This window comes from Prionailurus bengalensis, chromosome A1 (assembly GCF_016509475.1).
Source record: "Prionailurus bengalensis isolate Pbe53 chromosome A1, Fcat_Pben_1.1_paternal_pri, whole genome shotgun sequence".
Classification (NCBI taxonomy): Eukaryota; Metazoa; Chordata; class Mammalia; order Carnivora; family Felidae; genus Prionailurus; species Prionailurus bengalensis.
The window spans coordinates 32,116,214-32,134,731 of record NC_057343.1 but is presented as its reverse complement, the minus strand read 5'-3'; the positions used below and the strand labels follow the sequence as shown (position 1 = coordinate 32,134,731).

The 18,518-nt window shown below is 33.0% G+C and overlaps 1 non-coding gene across 1 annotated transcript; it reads left to right on the top strand.

Moving 5' to 3' along the window:
* Positions 1 to 481: 481 nt before the first annotated feature.
* On the top strand, positions 482 to 584 carry LOC122496662. The gene has a single exon (XR_006300890.1). It is a non-coding gene; the product is annotated as a U6 spliceosomal RNA (small nuclear RNA).
* The last annotated feature ends 17,934 nt before the right edge of the window (positions 585 to 18,518 follow it).

The window sequence follows — 18,518 nt, the reverse complement described above, 5'->3', positions numbered from 1 at the left end:
CTTGTAGACATTCTCAAATTCCTACTTTACCAGTACTACTTCATATACTAGTTGAAGTAAAAAAAAAATCAAAAAACAAAACAAAACAAAAAAACCCCAAAAAACAAAACTCTCTAAAGTCAGCATATTCTATTTCTTCATTACTCTTAGTGAAAAAAACGATGAAGACATAAACTCACATCCACAACAATGACGACATCAATCAAAGCACCAAACCCCAGTTGACTGAGGAAGCATAATTCTAAGTTTGTGCTTTGCATCACTTTCAAATCTTAGGCTTGTGCTATGTAATCCTAGAAATATAAAAATGAGTGAAGAATTTTGGCAATTCAGAATTCAGCATGAAGCAAGGCCAAGCCACAGGTGGCTCAACAACTAAATTCTTCTTACTACTAATTTCCAAAAGGATGCAATCATTCTATTTGGTGGGCTTCCTGAAGCTCTAACATAGAAACTACTTGGAGAAAAATGACTCAAGAACTTGCTTCGGCAGCACATACACAGAAATCAGAACAACAGAGAGAAGCTTAGCTTGGCCTCTGTGAAAGAATAACATGTGAATTTATGAAGTATTCCATATCACTTATTGTTTATTAGGTTCAGAGTTTTTGTTATAGTAATAATTTTTGGAAATAGTGGTGATGATTGTACAACATTATGAGTGTAATTAATGGTATGGAATTTACACTTAAAAACTGAAATGACATATATATATAAATATAGGCAAATAAACTTACTAGAGCAAAATATAGTTTGTAGAGGTTCAATTATATTAAATCTTTGTTCCCCATTCTCCTTACTCTTTTACAAAAGAAAATTAAATTAATTAAAATAAAAATGTAACATTGTAATCATTCTTTCTTAATTTAAAGCTGAACAACAAACACGAGAGTGATTCACACATGGAATACACTGAAAAGTAAATAACTCATCTGTATTGAAAGTCATGGTAGGACATGGGGAGTGGGGAGTTAATAAAAAGAGAAACATCATAGTCTGTAGATATTAGGATAGAGTTATGGAGGAAAGATAAGTGGGAGAAATAAGTTCCTATGGTAGATTAGATCTTGCCCAGAATTAGGTACTGAACTTCTTTAATTGTTTACCATGAGTCCTCACTGGATGATCCAGACATTGGTCATCAACTTTGTTCCCATGCTGACAGTTCATTTACTTTCTTTCCTTTTCTTGCCTGTATTGCTTCTCTTCTTCTAGCAATTCCTATTTTTTTTTTTTTTTGGCCAGTGGTATTTTTTTCCAGTTTCTTTTTTTTCCTGAAATCTCACAGGGTTATTGCTCAAATTTCTTGTCTGTATGCAAACTGTTTTGCAGTTTAATCTGCTGGTACACTTGAAATTTGTATCTGAATCTTTTGCCATTTTGCTAGAAATGCACCCCCAACCAACTTCATTTTTCTGACTCATTAGGCTCAAGAGCCAAAATATATTATAATTCTGTATTTAAAAAAAAAGGAAGTTGGGCATGTTAACATCTTTTCATTTTTTTCTCACAAATAATAAGATGATTCTAAAACTATCCTAAAGCCAAAACTATGTTTATTAAACACACGGACTGTCTTTTGAACTGCTTCATAGAATATCAGCATGACTGTCAGAAGGTGCCATATTTAGAGTGATAATCACTCACTTCTCTCTTACCTAAATATGCAAACCTAAGTAAAGTTCATTTTATACATGCTGAATTACGTAGAACTACTACATTTTTATAATAGCAGAATGTAGTCATGGCAGCAATACAGCATTTGGAGTAAGAAAAACTAGGTTTTAGTTCACACCTTTCTGTTCTTTGTTTAGAAGATCTTTCTAACTTGACTTTTTAAAATACAATGCTGGTTTGCTGATAATATATACCCGACTTAACTCCTTTGGTTACCCTGTGAAATAACTGAAATAATATCTTAGAAATCATTCTGTAAAGTAGGGGAAATAGTTATAATTATTATTTTGGGCGTTTGGTAGTTAGGACAAATGGATACAATTTGGAGAGATTAAACCCTTCACTGAACACATGAAGAATTCATTGAAATAGGTGTACCTGGGTAGCTCAATAGGTCAAGCGTCAGATTTTGGCTCAGGTCATGATCTTGCGGTTTGTGGGTTCGAGCACCACACCAGGCTCTGGGCTGACAAGCTAGGAGCCTGGAGCCGGCTTCAGATTCTGAATCTCCCTTGCTCTCTGCTCCTTCCCTACTCATGCTCTGTCTCTGTCTCTCTCAAAAATAAATAAACATTAAAAAATTTTCAAAAGAATTCATTGAAATAAAATGGAATTCATAATAAGAAACTGTCTTCAGAGTAGCACTTTTCCCCTAAACTTCCTTTCACTGGTTTCTTGTCATTTTCATTTTCTACTCTAACCCCTGAAAGAAAAACAGAGATTTCCATTCATCTCCTGATAACAGGGGCTGGTTGTGTCGAGTGAAATTCATTACTGCTTTGATTTTTACAAGATGCTTTAAACTCTGTTTGAGCTGTCGTCCTCTTGCCATGTCCATTTTTTTCTGTCATCTGGATCATTCTGATGTGTACTTTGATTCCATATTCATTTCGTTGCTGCCTCTTGTACGCTAATGACATGAATGTCCATCGTGTTGAAGAAAGACTTTTTTTGGTACCTTAAGATAAACGAATGTAACGTTTTGATGCTGCGCACACAGAAATGATGTACCACAGATGTAAACTTAGTTTTGATGAGGTAGAAAATTCAAATGACATTTACATGTGTAAAGATAATAAATAATTATCAAAGGGAAAAATCAAAGGCCAGAAAAGAAAAAAATGTACCATAGTTAGGAGATTTAAATCTGTATTATTCTTTTTTTCTTTCTTTTTTTTGGTAATGTTTATTTTCGAGAGTGAGAGAGACAGAGCGTAAGCAGGGCAGGGGCAGAGAGAGAGGGAGACACAGAACCCAAAGCAGGCTCCAGGCTCTGAGCTGTCAGCACAGAATCTGAGGTGGGGCTTGGACTCATGAACAGTGAGATCATGCCCTGAGCGGAAGTTGGACGCTCAACCAACTGAGCCACCCAGGCACCCCATAAATCTGTATTTTTCTTGGTGTTGCTTATCTTAATGGTTATAGAAAACACTGCAACAGATCTCATTGTTACTATTCAGGCATTAATAAGTTGCCCCAAATTGTTTATGTCTATAAAAATTAATGTATGTATGACCTTTTTATCTGTGTGAGATATGTACCAGCAATTATCTTAATATAGGTTTTAGGATATCCAAGATATCTGTATTTCTTATTCCTTTTATTGAGCAAGGTAAGATAATGGTGTGTTATTGTTCAAGCTGACACATTCTTATATGATGGAATTTTCTTGAGCTTGATTGTCTAAGGCAGTAAACACAATATACTGAGCCCCTTATTTCGTGCTGAGCATAAAACATTGTATTTAGATTTCTGAGAGAGTCCCAAAGATATTCCCATAACCAGAGGAATTTTACAATGTCACACAACATCCCCATCAACACTTGGGATTACAAAGTGTTCTTATGTGAAAGTAATTGAGGTAGAAAATGATATCCCAGTGTTGCTTTAACCAACGTTGTTTAATGCCAATGATTTTAACACATGCCTTCAAATGCTTATTGACTTTTTTGGTTTCCTATTCTGTAAATTGCCTAAATATATATTCTTTATCCACTTCCTATTATAGTTTTGATATTTTTGTTGTTAATTTGAGGAAGTTATTTATATGTTCTAGATAATAATCTATTTCTTCTATGAGACATCTGTCCTATATCTTTAAATCATGTAAATTCTATGCATTCCCAATTCTAGGGCTTTTCTTCTTTTCAAGAAACCTAAAATGCTCTAAAATGTATAGAGACTTACAAGAGTGCACAAAGAGCCTACACAAGTTTTTAAAAAGATAAAAGTAAAATATATTATAGTATGCTACAGTTTTAAATTTTTGCATTTATAAGAACACACACAGATAAGCCAATTAAAAGAATATAGAGGTAGAAACAGACCATTTCTATTTGGCCATTTCACATACAATAAAGCATTAGCATAAATCACTGGGGAAAGATGGAGAGTTTTAGTAGATTGCAGCAGGAACCCTAGCTCTCTATACAGAGAACAAGAAACTTAATCAAACACGACATTCAAGGATGGAAACTAGATGGATTAAATATTTAATTTTGAAGGTTAAATTGTAAAGCTAATAAAGGAAAATTAAAGAAAACTTCATTGTGTCCTAAAGGCAGAAAAGAAACTTCTTGTATTAAACTTTTACAGAACAAATGACGAGGCAAATTTGATGAGTTTAGTTACACCAAACTCAAAGATTTCTCTTCATGTAAGACATTACTGTCATTTACAGTTTTATTCATTACCAATATAAAATGAAAAATATATTTTTAAAAAGTGATACCAGTAATAAAAACAAAAATACAGTGTCTAGAACTAAAGATGTGAAAGAAATTTATGTAAGGATAAACTCTATTGTAAAGACTTTTTTCTTTCCATCTTGAACTGTAGATTAATCTCAATGAAATTCACAATTTTGTGAGTAGGGGTCAATAAGCCCTTTCCAATGAACCTATACCAAAGAATATGTAAATTCCTTATGTAAAGAATAAAGGATGATAACTCATGCCCCAAATTATTAAGATTTATAATGAGGCTAAAGTTTTAAAAACAGCATATATTGGGACAGGGATAGTAAAATGGGCTAATTCAAGAGAGTGATGGTCCTAGAAACTACCCCACACACATACAGAAATGTGATCACTGAGACAAGCGGAGTGACCAAAAGAGAAATGGGGAAATTTACTATAATCTTCAAGATAAATTCTATTTTTTTTATAGTACACAACACTTTGCTTGGTAATTGGTAGATATAGCTAAGCAAGAATTCAGTAACCAATGGAGGCAGTCTGTGGTTCATCAGGAATACAATTATTAAATTGCTATTTTTATCAACAAACTGGTACTACAACATCTGTTTAAGTTTTATTTCTTCAAATAACCTCCAAGAATGAAGAAAAGATTGAGGTACTGCTGATAAACTCTTATTCTGTTTATTTCTTCATTTGTATGAAAGGCAACACATTATCAGCCATGTGTAATGTGGGTCATGTGTGTCAAAAGGACTTGCTAATTTCCAGGCTACTCTTTTCTTTGTGCCTTTTGTTAAGTGGATTTTCTTTGGATAAAACCCCTTTTGTGATCAGACAAGGGACCCTAATATTACATGATGAGCTAGATGTATTAAGACTGCATATTCTACTTCCTTATCAGAGTGCCAAATTCTGGACACCTTATGATTGTATATTAATATGAAATGATAGTGCTATTCCCAGTTCTAAGCAACAGGAAAACAATGGAAAAGCAAAACAAAACCCAAATCACTGCGTACATGGGTTAATATTCTAGTTGGTAAATGGTAGTCAAGCTAAATAAAAGTGACAGTTATCTAGTACTACTGCATAATCAATTATGTCAAAGAGTAAACAACTTAAAACACGTATTATCTCACACACAGTTTCTGAGGGTCCCAAACCCAGGTGCAGCTCCTTAGGGTGCTTCTAGTTCAGGGTCTCTCATAGGCTGCTGTCAACATTTCATGCAGAGCTGCAGTCAGAAGCTTCACTAACAGGCTCCCTCACATGTCTATTGACTGTTGTTTGGAGACATCATTCTTTGCCATATGATCCTGACCATAGGGTTACTTATTAAATAGTAGCAGCTTCTTTTCCCCAAAGAGAGAGTTGGAAGCCATCTTTTTTTTTTTGTTTGTTTTTTTGAAACCTAATCTCAGAAGTGGCAACCTGCCATTAGGTCATATTGTCCTTGTTAGAAATGTGTCAATGAGTCTTACCCACATTTAAAGAAGAGGAAATTGCACAGGGGCATGAATACTAGGAGATGGGGAACATTTGGGAACCATTTTAGAGGCTGCTTCCTATACTAAGTAAACATAGTGATAAGGGCCAAGAGGAAAATAATGCAGAGAAGTAGATAATAAGTTTTAGGGGGAAAAGCTGAAATTTTAGATAGGATGAGAAAACTGCACTTTGAAAAAAGTGAGGGTGTGTGACGTAAATGAATATGTGAGGCAAGACCATTGCAGACTAAGAAAATGGCAAAAAAAAAAAAAAGAGAGATCCTGATATTTAAAAAATCAGTAATAACAGAAATTAACACTTAGTGAGAAATTTTAAATTGGCTGTCTCATTCATTACACTGGGATAACAGACAAGGCCAGCTCAAAGTTAACATGAAACAATCTGTCTCTGAGGATATGCTGCAGCTGTGAAGTGTCATAACAACCACCTTCTTTAGTGACTACTGATTTCTTAATCACTGAGCAACTTTGTGCCCTGAAAATTATGCCAGCAGAAATGTGGTTTGAAAGCATGTCACTAAGAAAACAAAACAAAACAAAACAAAACAAAACCCATGCTATTCTTGCTTGGGTATCTAAGTCATTTTGATACAGAGGAGCAGCCTCAATTTTTAATCCAGGTGCAGAGATATAGATAATGGTTTTCTGGACACAACGTTCCACATTTAAATTCACTTTGTAGTTTCCATAGAAACATAATCCTGGGTCCACTTTTCAAACCAGATCTCATGTTGACCCCTTTACAGAAAGCCCAGCTTTGTTTTTAGCCTATCGAAACAATACTTCATTTAGATTTCACCTAAATGCCACGTATCCCAAATCTTATAGTAACCTTCTCTTTTTTCTTTGTGGAAAAATTGCATGGTTCTATCAGTGTACAGTTTTTCTCACTGAGATAGGTTTATAAACCTGACCTTATGGCACTATAACTTGTCCCTATTGGTCTTAGATTGATTGGGCTGGCAAATTAAGGAGTGTTAAGAGAATGAAGGGAAGACAGTAGTACAGGAGGACAGAGAAATATATTTTCCCTCCCTTAGGGTAATAAAGGCTCTGCTCAAACAGGGGATACTATTATATCACTGGCATTGCATAACTAATATCACTTAATTTCATTGAAGACAACTGGACAAATTGGAAAAGCATGGTTGGAGATACACTGGATGAATGGATGATAAAACAGAAAGTGAATATTCTGCCTTGGATACATAGTGGGATTAGAATTAATTTAATATATTATTTGCTTTCCAGGGAAAGATTCTACACTGTCCTATTTGGGAACCAGGGTAATTAACTAAGAAGCAATTTTAAGCAGTAAGTAGTATCTTGAAAGCAGCTGAAGGAGCTAAGAGTAGGATAATCAGGATAGGCTTCTGTTCTTTTCTTCCAAAGGGGATAACTAAGCCATGGCTGAGAAAAATTGGTAACAGCAGGTAGAAATATTCAATGTTGAGTGCAGATGGGGCATATCTGGATGTGAGTAATTTTTCTGGTAGCTTGTCTTTGCTCTGGTTTCCTGATTGGATAAAGCTAATCTATTACTGACTATGAGAACATAGGCTGTCCAACCCCCTACAGGGACCAAGCAACAGTTTGAGGTAAGGGTGTCTATAGAGGAAATTGAAACTTGCTCTTAGGAGCTCTGTTTCAAAGTATAACCTTTTGAGAGGTTGAGGTGGGGCAGAGCATGTTAGCAAGTCCACTTGGAAGCTTGGAAGCATACTTTAGCCATATCTTCCCACCTAAAATTTACCAATAATAAAACATTTCATAGTAATTAGTATTCCATTTATTTGGTTACTGTGCCTACCTCTAAATTAATTTTGAATTTGTGTGGGAAGCACATTATGGGTTGACATTAAAAGTCCCAACAGTCTAATCTATTTTTCTATTCCTCATCTTATCCAAACATCTGGAAAATGTTATCTGCATTTGCTATTTCCACTTCCTCATTTTGCTAGTAACATATTCCAATTGGCTTTCATTACCAAAAGTGTACTGAACCCTTTTTAAAGTTTACAATTATCTTCATGTTGCTAAAATGTGTTATCCAAACTCTTAGCATTTGAAGAATTTGACAATTCTCTCCTTCATGATATACTTTCTTTCCTTAGCCTCTATACCTCATCAACGTATCTCAGTTTCTTTTACTTATATGTCCTCCTTTACCCAACCTTCAAAATCTAAAATCTGAGGTCCTCAGATTTGGCTCTCAGATCTTTTTTTCTTCTATACGCCCTAAACTCATCTAGTCTTATAATCTTAATCTTGAATGCACTTCACACACACACACACACACACACACACACACCATAGTTGTTAAGATATTTTATCCAGACATGATGTTTCATAAGCTCCTTCAGACCCAAAATCAAATAAGCTTCTATTTGTTATCTTTATCTAGATAACTAACAAGTACCTCAGATTTATGATTTTTAAACTTAACCATCTTCATCCCCTCCAAAGTTGTTCATATTTTAATTATCCGTTTCATATTGTGTCCAATAATTGTGTCCCAGTCCATTCAGATCCTCCAATACAAACCTAAATTTTCTTTTCTTGTGGTTACCTGTCCCACTACCCCTGATACACACTGAAATCCATGTATAGAGATTTTATTAATTTACTTCAAACTGTCATCATCTCTGTCTTGAAAAAATGTAATAAACACCTGTCAGATCTCTCTTCAATGATTCTTATTTCCCTCCCAACAATGCTTTTCACTGGGTTCAAATATTTCTAATCCAGTATGATCAAGTTTCTATTCATATTGTAAATATTTTTTAATTATTTTTTTAATGTTTATTCATTTTTGAGACAGAGCGAGACAGAGCATGAACAGGGGAGGGGCAGAGAGAGAGGGAGACACAGAATCTGAAGCAGGCTCCAGGCTCTGAGCTGTCAGCACACAGGCCGACGCGGGGCTCGAACTCATGGACAGTGATATCATGACTTGAGCCGAAGTCGGATGCTTAACAGACTGAGTCACCTAGGCACCCCGTACTGTAAATCTTTAAAGCCTCCCTTTTTTAATCACCATCAATGTTTTCATAAATCAAAGTGATCTTCCAAAAAGAGAAGTAAGTGATGCCATTCTCTACTCAAAATCATCCATAAATTCCCATTAGGAAGGGGCACTTTTTGGCAATTTTAGCACTGACCCTACAGATCTTCATAAAAGGATCCAAATTATCTTTCCGTTCTCAGTTTCACCATCAACTTAATCTATACCCTATGCTTCAGAAACTGGACTACTCACCATTGCCACAAATGAGTTTTTTCTAATACTGTTTCTTGAAATCTCTGTGCTCCTATGTCAATGAGAAAATATCTAAACCAAATGCTTCAAAGTCTAACTCAAATGATACCTCTCCAATAAAGACTTCTTCCTCTTTGCTCTTTCATGACCTCCTTTGTGGATACCCTTCACAGCACATCCAATTCATAAATGGATGAGTATGTATCTACCTTTTCTCTTTATTTTGGACTCTTCGGAGTTCTAAGATTAATATACATATCCCCAGGTCTTAGCAGAATGCCTGGTCCAAAATGAATATTTTGGAACTGGGGACTGAATCACATTGAGATAAGACTGATTATCAATGAATTAGTGATTCATAAAATTGGGCAATTTAGCCTTGAGATTTTCTACTCATTAAATGCCATTGTGAACTACTTCTTTTTTAATTTTGAGTGTTCATGCTTCAAAATGCTGATGTTGTAAATAAGTAACAAAAATATATTTCACCCCATAGGTTAGACAACAACTATGAAATCATTTTCACAAGGATTTTTGAATGTATTCAATAGTGTAGCTATCTAGCTATCATTAGTATAGAGAACATTTGAAATAGGGCTATATATTTCTTTTATAGGCAAAATATATTGACATTTGGGAATTAGTCTCTGCTACTCAGTATCATGATAAAATCATAAGTGAGGTCAACTTATACATAAATAAGACATAGATTTCATAGAATTCATGAAGTACATCCTATTGTTAATATTAATATCATTATTATTAGTCCCGATAGAATTTCAAAGCACATCACTTAGCCTCCAGCATGCAGTTGATAAACAAACCTAACATACTTTGTTTCCACTGACCACAAATTTCCATACCCTAGTTCTGTACAGAATGAACAGAAATTGCACATCTCTTACTCCTTGCCTAAAAAAAAACACTGGGTTTAATTAAGAACTGGTAGGAATAACTCTATACCGCATGAGCAGGGTAGCATTCATAGGTTGCACAACTATGACTTCAGTAATGAAATGAAACAATTATAAAAACAAGTAAATATGCATTTATGCCTTTAAAAGTTTAATAATGAAAATATGACGCTCTAGGGTGATCCACAAGAAAGGAGTTAGAAAGGTGAGATTTCCCCAGGCACTAAATGGCCTGAGGGCTGATTTACAATATGTCACTTAATCCGTTATCCCTGAAGTGCCTTACTGCTTAATCATGTGATGGTCTCAGTCTGTGTGGCACACAGCTTATTGACAAACAAGCTCATGCTGTTTGATTATACATTTTCCCTCACCTTGTCTTTATTTTATATTTTTGTAATCTCCCTTATCCCAATATATGTGACTTAACCCTCACATCTACATCCACAATCCCCCCCCCCCCCAATGTGATTTTCCATAAGGCTTGGTCAAAATATGACTTGTAAGGGATATTTTGAATATATATTTTTAATACTGAGCTGAATCCTGAGGAAAAAAAAAAGTAAGAAAACTCTCCTCCACAAGGATTTCATTCAGCCCACTTTTAAACTTGATCCATAATTTGATCGAATGCTCTTGGGCACTATTAAATAGTAATAATGAACTTCACCTAAAGCCCTTAGTAATTTTGTTCCACATTTCCTTCTCTAATTATCCACTATTCCCTATTTATTATTACTTCATTCTCTGCCTTGAGGCTGTCTAAAAATACTAAGAATGATAAATTAAACAATACATTTGGCACCAACTTAACCTGTGGGGAGGGTTATAATTTAATGGGTTGTCTTCTGAATTAATTATTTCTGAATTATTTAATTGCAGTTTCTAAACAAATTTCTTAGAATAGGTGACATTCGAACTTGCAGTATATTTCTAATAAAATTATTATGACAAAATCACAGATATATCATAATTATCTATTAAGCTAAATTTTACAGTAATTTCATTATACATCTTATAGAGATTTACCAATTATATTTTTACTAAAAGCATGTCTTCTGTAGAAGTTAACAATATTTTTGTTAGTAACTCACCAGTGCAGACATTAAATTATTGGAATTTTGAAGCCAATGCCTTTTTCCCACTAAGTGACAATAATTATTGACTTAGTTTTTAGTTTAATTACTACTTTAGTGAACTTACTGGTACATTGTACACGGTTTACTTACCCCTATCAAGTCTCATTAAAGTTCTGTGATAACCAGGCCCCCTAAGTGGCTCAGCTGGTTAAGCGTCTGACTTAGGCTCAGACCATGATCTTGCAGTTTGTGAGTTTAAGCCCTGTGTTGGGCTCTGTGCTGACAGCTCACAGCCTATAGCCCACTTAGGATTCTATGTCGCCCTCTCTCTCTGCCTCTCTTTCTCTTTCTGTCTCTTCCCCCCCCCCTCACTCCTTCAAAAACAAGTAAACATTAAAATGTTTTTAATTTTACAAAAAAATCTGCTACTGTTATTGTGATAACCAATTTCTTATTCTCTGAGCCATCACCTCCACACTTTATGTGGAAAAGTTCTCATTTAGAAGAATCCACATTGCAAAAATGGCAACCATGCTATTTGCGGTGTGAGATTTAACCCATGTTGCATTATGTCTTTTAGTTTTCCTCTTGCAGAAGCAGAACTCTTATGGAAGTTTCCTTCCATAAACAAAAACTCCTCAACCATTTATCAGTAGCAGCAGGTCCAGATGAAGTGAAATAGCTCATCTGGTCTTAACCTCTGGAATTTTCCCAAATTAATTACCTACTACATCCAGCCCACAAAAGCCTTCTCAAATTTCATGTATGAATGGCTGCAGTGGTGATCCAAAGCTCTTTACAACCTCCTGTAATACTTTGAACTGCTGGACAGCTGTTTTTTAATGCTTTAAAAGGCTCAGTGGTAGAAAGAAAGTTTTCACTGAGTGCTAAGATATTATTCAACTGTAAAGTCTTAAATTTCAAGTATATCGCATCCTTTAATATATAGTATTCTTTTATATATTATTTAATATTAACTATAAGAAATAGACTAAGTTCATTATGTGCTGTTAATCATGGACTAATTTATTCTTATACCTACAATAATATAGCTTCTGCATCTCTCAAAAATACTGATGATATAACTGTCTCAGAAAAAAATATTCAGGAAAGAAAAGGCATTTCAAAAGGAAAGTGGAATCTCATACGGTACAGATTATGAATACAAACTGTCATAAGACTTTGGAATACTACTTGACTTTATCTATTAAATTTAAACATGCATGGACCCAATGAGTAGCAACTTCCTAAATGGGTATACAACTGCACCTACAGAATTAGGCAAGAATATTCACAGAAAAAATTGTGCAAAATCCCCACAACGGTAATAAAGATGAACAGTAAATTGGGAATATATAATACTATGTTACTTGACCACAGTCGTGTTTGCACAAATGTGTTTACTCTGCCCATTCAACTGTACACTTATGATCTGTGCACTCTTCTATATGTCTGTAGTGCTTCAATTAAAATGGTAACAATTTTTAATCTGACATATTAAAACACAGACTTTAAATATTAATATCTATATTTCTGGACCATTATCATCATTCCCTCAATTACCTACCTTATAGACTGTAATTTGATTCATCCCTTTCCCACATTTCCTAATCCAAACTGTCATGAATTATTTAATTTATGGTCTTGAAATATGTTTTACAATTGTCCTTAATATGATCCAATTTGGTCTTCATGGCCATTGTTATTCTCCAAGTAGAGATTCTCCCCAATTCAAGCTTAAACAATTGAACTCCCTCAGACTGATCTTACTAATTTAAATTTTTTAATCTGTCATAAATAATTTTCTTGAGCTCCTACTTTTGGCATTTGACACTTATGATCAAGTAGTTTCTTTAGTGACTTTGATCACCTACTAGAGATTGATTAAACTATCTTGATAGCTTTGCTTTGTAGATCCTTCATTTTCTGACCCTCATAATTTGATTATTATTTACCCAGGTTTTCTGTACAAAGTGTCTTCTTCGGAAAAACTTCAATCCTCTATATTTTATGGAAAATGTATTCTTATGGCAGTTACTTTCTTAGTCTAGATGTTCTTCTATTTTCTGGGATTTTTTTTTTTTTTATTTATCTACAGTTCAATGATTCTCCAATTGTATCATTTTTCAGTTATTTCTTAAAGTTTTCTTTGATTACACCAGATTGACTGATCTCCTTTCCTTTGTAATATTTCTACCATTCCTACAGAAAGCACAGTATAATGATAATTACATTCCCATTTATTTCTAAATATTTTATTAATATTATGTCTCAGGGTTTGCACATAATAATACACATATGGAAATGCATAGAAAACCTCAATACCCTGTTCTTCAGAATCTCATAATCATGTAGAGATAAAGTTAAGGAAACACATAGTGAAAGTATCACGGAGTGTTAAACCTTGTAATATTTTTTAATATTAAGGGAACAGAGGCCAGAAAGCATTAAGAAATTTCTTGGAAAAAGCACTGTGGGCTTCAAAGAGGGCACTATGAACTGGATTTAGTAGGCAAAGATAAGAAGGTTTCCATTTGTTTGTGTGACAGATGCTGAAGTCACTAAAGTTAATATGTGGTGATTTAATTTCCACATGTATTTGGCAAGATTTTGATTACTGTATTTTTACCTAATCATTTTTTATATTTTCCACAATGTTTTGGGATATTTTTAAGCACAGTAGGTACTCAATAGATTTTTTATGGATTATATATATTGTAGTGTTTATAAATTCAGACTTAAAAAAAATAAATGGCAACTTAAAAGTCAGGCATACTCTATTTCTGGTTCTTTACCTGAATGCCTTTAAATTCCCTTAAATAGAGATAATAACATTACATATACAGGACATATATAACAATTATATGTATAATATCATACACATAAACTATTATATATATATATTTTTCAATGTTTATTTACATTTTGAGAGAGAGAAAAAAACAGGGGAGGGGCAGAGAGAAAGACAGAGGATCCAAAGTGGACTCTGTGCTGACAGCAGAGAGCTCTACATAGGGCTCGAACCCACGAGCCATAAGATCATGACCTGAGCCAAAGTCAGATGCTTAACCGACTGAGCCACCCAGGAGCCCCCAAACTATTATATATTTATTTTTATATATACACTAATATTAAATTATATTAATAAACCATATGAATGCAGGTTTTAGTAGTTGCTTTGATATATTTTTTGCATTCCATTACATATATAAATATAAATATAAATATATGACATTGTAAAGATATAATTTCCCTTAATCTGATCCAATTAAATGAGAAATTGTATGTCAAAGAATTAACACTGTACCTAACAAATAGCAAGTCAACCAAAGATTATTGTTGTCAATACTTTAAAGGGTTATTTGCTCGGTATATTTATTCTATTTTCTATTTAGATTAGTAGTAAAATCTAACTTTGAATACACTACAAATACAGAGAGCATGAGGAGAGGTTCAAAGCTTTTAATTAATTCTTTTCTACTTCCATTTGGCCACTCCTTTCTCTCTCTCTCTCCCTCTCTCTCTCTTTTTTTAAACCAAAGCGAGAGTTTGCTAACTCTTAAGCCTTAGCACAATTGATGGAGCTAAAATGACAATGAGTGGCTGATACCAGCAGGAATAAGCAGCATAGGCTTGTAAATTATGTGTGTACAAGGCAAGTGTTATAAAACCACAAAGTACATGGATTCTTTTTTGAGAATTTTTGAAAGAGATAAGGTTTAAACTGCCCTTAAAATGTAGGAAGAAATTTAATAGTAGAAGAAAATGAAGAGATAGATAACCTATTTTTATCTAAAAGATTTACGCTTATATTCCCATGGGAGGAAAAGATTAATTATTCATAAATAAATTGTATTATATTTCTTTCATGTTCTATTAAAAACATATATTTTTATCCCTTATGGAAATACTAATGTCCTATATTTTAAACATGAAAAATCTTATTGTGCTTATTAAATTTACCACTGTGCTGAACATATTTTAAATACCCATAAAATATTTTATAAGACACATATATCACAAGAACATTTTATACTATTTTAAAAAACTGAAAATTCACTTGCAACAGATCATGGCTAGGGGGTTTATAGACTTGCACGTCTTTCAGTTTCTTTAAATTACTAGTGAATTTGGGGTCCCTGAGATAAATTTGTGAGGTAAAGTATAAAAAGTCAACATAAAAGATAAAAACACTTGCTTAAAAACCTATTTTAACTATTTTTTTTCATGAAAATTAATAAGTTAATGACATTTAAATGCAAAAAAGACCTTTCAAATTAAGTAAATGTATATAAACACCTTTCAGGTGACAGAAATTTCCAATGCACATGCATTTTTGTATAGTATAATTTAAATTGGTTTTCACTAACAAAATAAGAAAATAACAGTGTGGCATTTGCAGATAACTATGCCTGAGTTGCTGTGTTAATTTTGAAAAGATATTCATAATTGTTTTATGTTAATTGTGTTTGAAATAGCATCCATGAAATTACAGTTTTATATTTATTTATTGTACAATTATCTAAAATTATTTTTAGTCAGAGCCACCTAGCGTGTAAATAATGCCCTAAAATTTAAATCTATAGAAACAAATCACGTTCCTACCACTTTATTTATTTCTAAGTAGCATCTTATCTGCATGCATAATAAAAGTTGCTGCTTTTTCCCCAAATTTAACAGTCAATTAACTATATGAATGCAGGTTTGGGTAGCAGTTGTTTTGATGTATTATTTTGAATTCCATTTTACAAGAATACAAATAACATATATATGCTTTAATTCATAACCCTAAGTAGTCATAAATGGTATTTCATAAATATAATGTGTACTGTTAGTACCAAATCTACAGAAAGGGAGACAATTTATAAATAGCATGTGCTGTTATGAAAGTAGAAAAATGATAAAACGTAATTTTCTTTTAAAGTTAGTTCATTATATTAGAATTTGTTTCTTTTAAAAAACACTGGAATTTCATTTTCATTTCGAGATCAGGACATAAAGCCTACTATATTTTTTATTCAATGTCTGTGTTTTGTTTTCATTATCACATGTCACACACCTGACATGTATACATAAATGGAATGAATGACCCAGCCAATTGTTTTTTTTCTGAAACATTATTTTAAATGGGAACCTCAAAGCCACAAATAATTTTGTACATTGACATATTTTTACGACTTAAATATTATGAATATATAAATAATTCTATAGTAATCCACATTTCATGTGAATTTATTTGAAAAATAAAATTGAAAATTTATTTTCCTCTTTACTATTGTATACATGGAAATCCACACAACATACCCATACATGCATAAATATTTATGATCCATGTGTACAGAATATAAGGTTAGATAAACATTAATGGTAATTATATTCATATTGAGCTAAGTGACATGTGTGTGTGCCTGTGAGTGCAAAATCTTTCACAAATTTGGAAACTGAGCATATCTAGATTTTTCATCCAAGCAAGCTTTGGCATTTATTAGCTGGCTCAACAAAGAAATATATTTTAAACACTCTTATCCTCAGTTGCTTAACATAAAAAATGAAGTTAGTGTTGTTGGGAGGATAAATAAAATCAAATACGTAAAATGCTATGGAGGCAGTTGAATATGGCATTATTGCTCAATAATTTGTATAGCCATAAATATTTAAAATGTTAAACTCTATGGCTGGATGCAATATAAACTATTTCAAATTGATATATTAATTTCCTAAATGTTTAATATCTAAATACAAGATACAAGAAATACAAAGAAAACTGTTTACTTCAAAATAGATATATATGTAAATTTTAAACTTGTGTGCCTTTTATACATTTATATAATCAACCAAAATGTCCTTAACAATCATTTTTATAGAGATAGAGTAAATAGATAATAAAATTAAGATGACTTTTATGAATGCTTCATGTGTGCTAATCATAAGGCTCTTTCAAAAAACAGAGATGACATTTCTTGGGAAAATTGTTTAACATAGTTGTACTTCTTTACATTATGAACCAAAGTTTACCTCTCTTTATTTTGTAGTATAATGTATAACCAGAGAGTTTCTATTTGCCTTGATTAGATAAGTGATATGATATGATACAAATATGATAAATTTTGAAAATCACAAACACACCAAGTTTATTATAAGTCATGGCACTTTATGTTTACCTTTGAAACCAAGCTCTGTGCCACTGTCATAATATTTGTCTTTTAGAATATCAATGCAATTTATGTTTTGTGTAGATTAAAAAATGTAGAGCAAAACAAAAATGTGTATATATGATATCCAATTTTTTTATATCTCAAATCTTTATAGTCCTCATCATCTGTATTACCCTCACGTGTTAGTTCCAGTCCCAATTATCTCAATGCAGGTGAGAACTTACATTAAAGAGACAAATGCATAGTTACTAAGGTTCTTACCTGAAATTCAAAGTCAACTTTCTCTCCACTACACCATTCTCAAGATGCTGCAAACTAATGAGAAAGAAAATACTGGTAAATAAATATGCATTACACACGATTGGCTGTGATACATTTCTAACAAGAGTGCAGAAAAGTATTTTTTTAAGACTGAATGGAGGGAGAAATTGCATATGAAGTGCAACACAGACACACACACAAAAACATTATTAAGGTGTCATTTTAACAATGAACCCAAATGATTGTAAAGAAGGGTTATTTTCATTGTTGACTAGGAAGTATTTTAAACACTTTAAAACCGTTTCTTCTAAAAATCCTTATCAGTTGATTCCTTCTCTGAAATTCAGGGCAACTAAAAGAAAAACTGTTTTTGTCTAACTCTTGAAAGAAACACTTACACTTCTTATGGTCAAACCCTTCCCCCTACTGCAATAGCCTCTTTCCATCCCTTGCAATATCACTTTGAATAAAGTTTGTCCATACTAAGTGCAGACTTGTTTTTTCTTTAACATCACATTTGAATGAGATCAAAATTCTTGACCAGAAAAATATCCATGGAGAGAGATCCATCACTACTTTGTTATGTTACATTTTTGTCTTCTGTGTATAATTTCAAGAGGAAAACAGAAAATGTTTAGGAGATCAGTCTCTTGAAGAAATAAAAATGTATGTTATAAATAAAATAACACAGAAAATAATTCATTATAATAAGGGCACTACAAAGTCAAAACAGAAGTTACTTTCCTTTACACTTAAATGGAAATACTAATTATTACTTCATGAGAAGCATACGTATGTAACACATGCACATGTCTGGCCCTCTATATACATGCCAATGCCAAGGCAGCTCAAGGAGTGGTAGAATAGAAAAATATTTTGATTATGGACTAGTTAGCCTGCGAAAGTAAATCTGAGACAAATTTATAATAATAGGAAATAAAACTCAGGCATATCCCCAAGAAAATG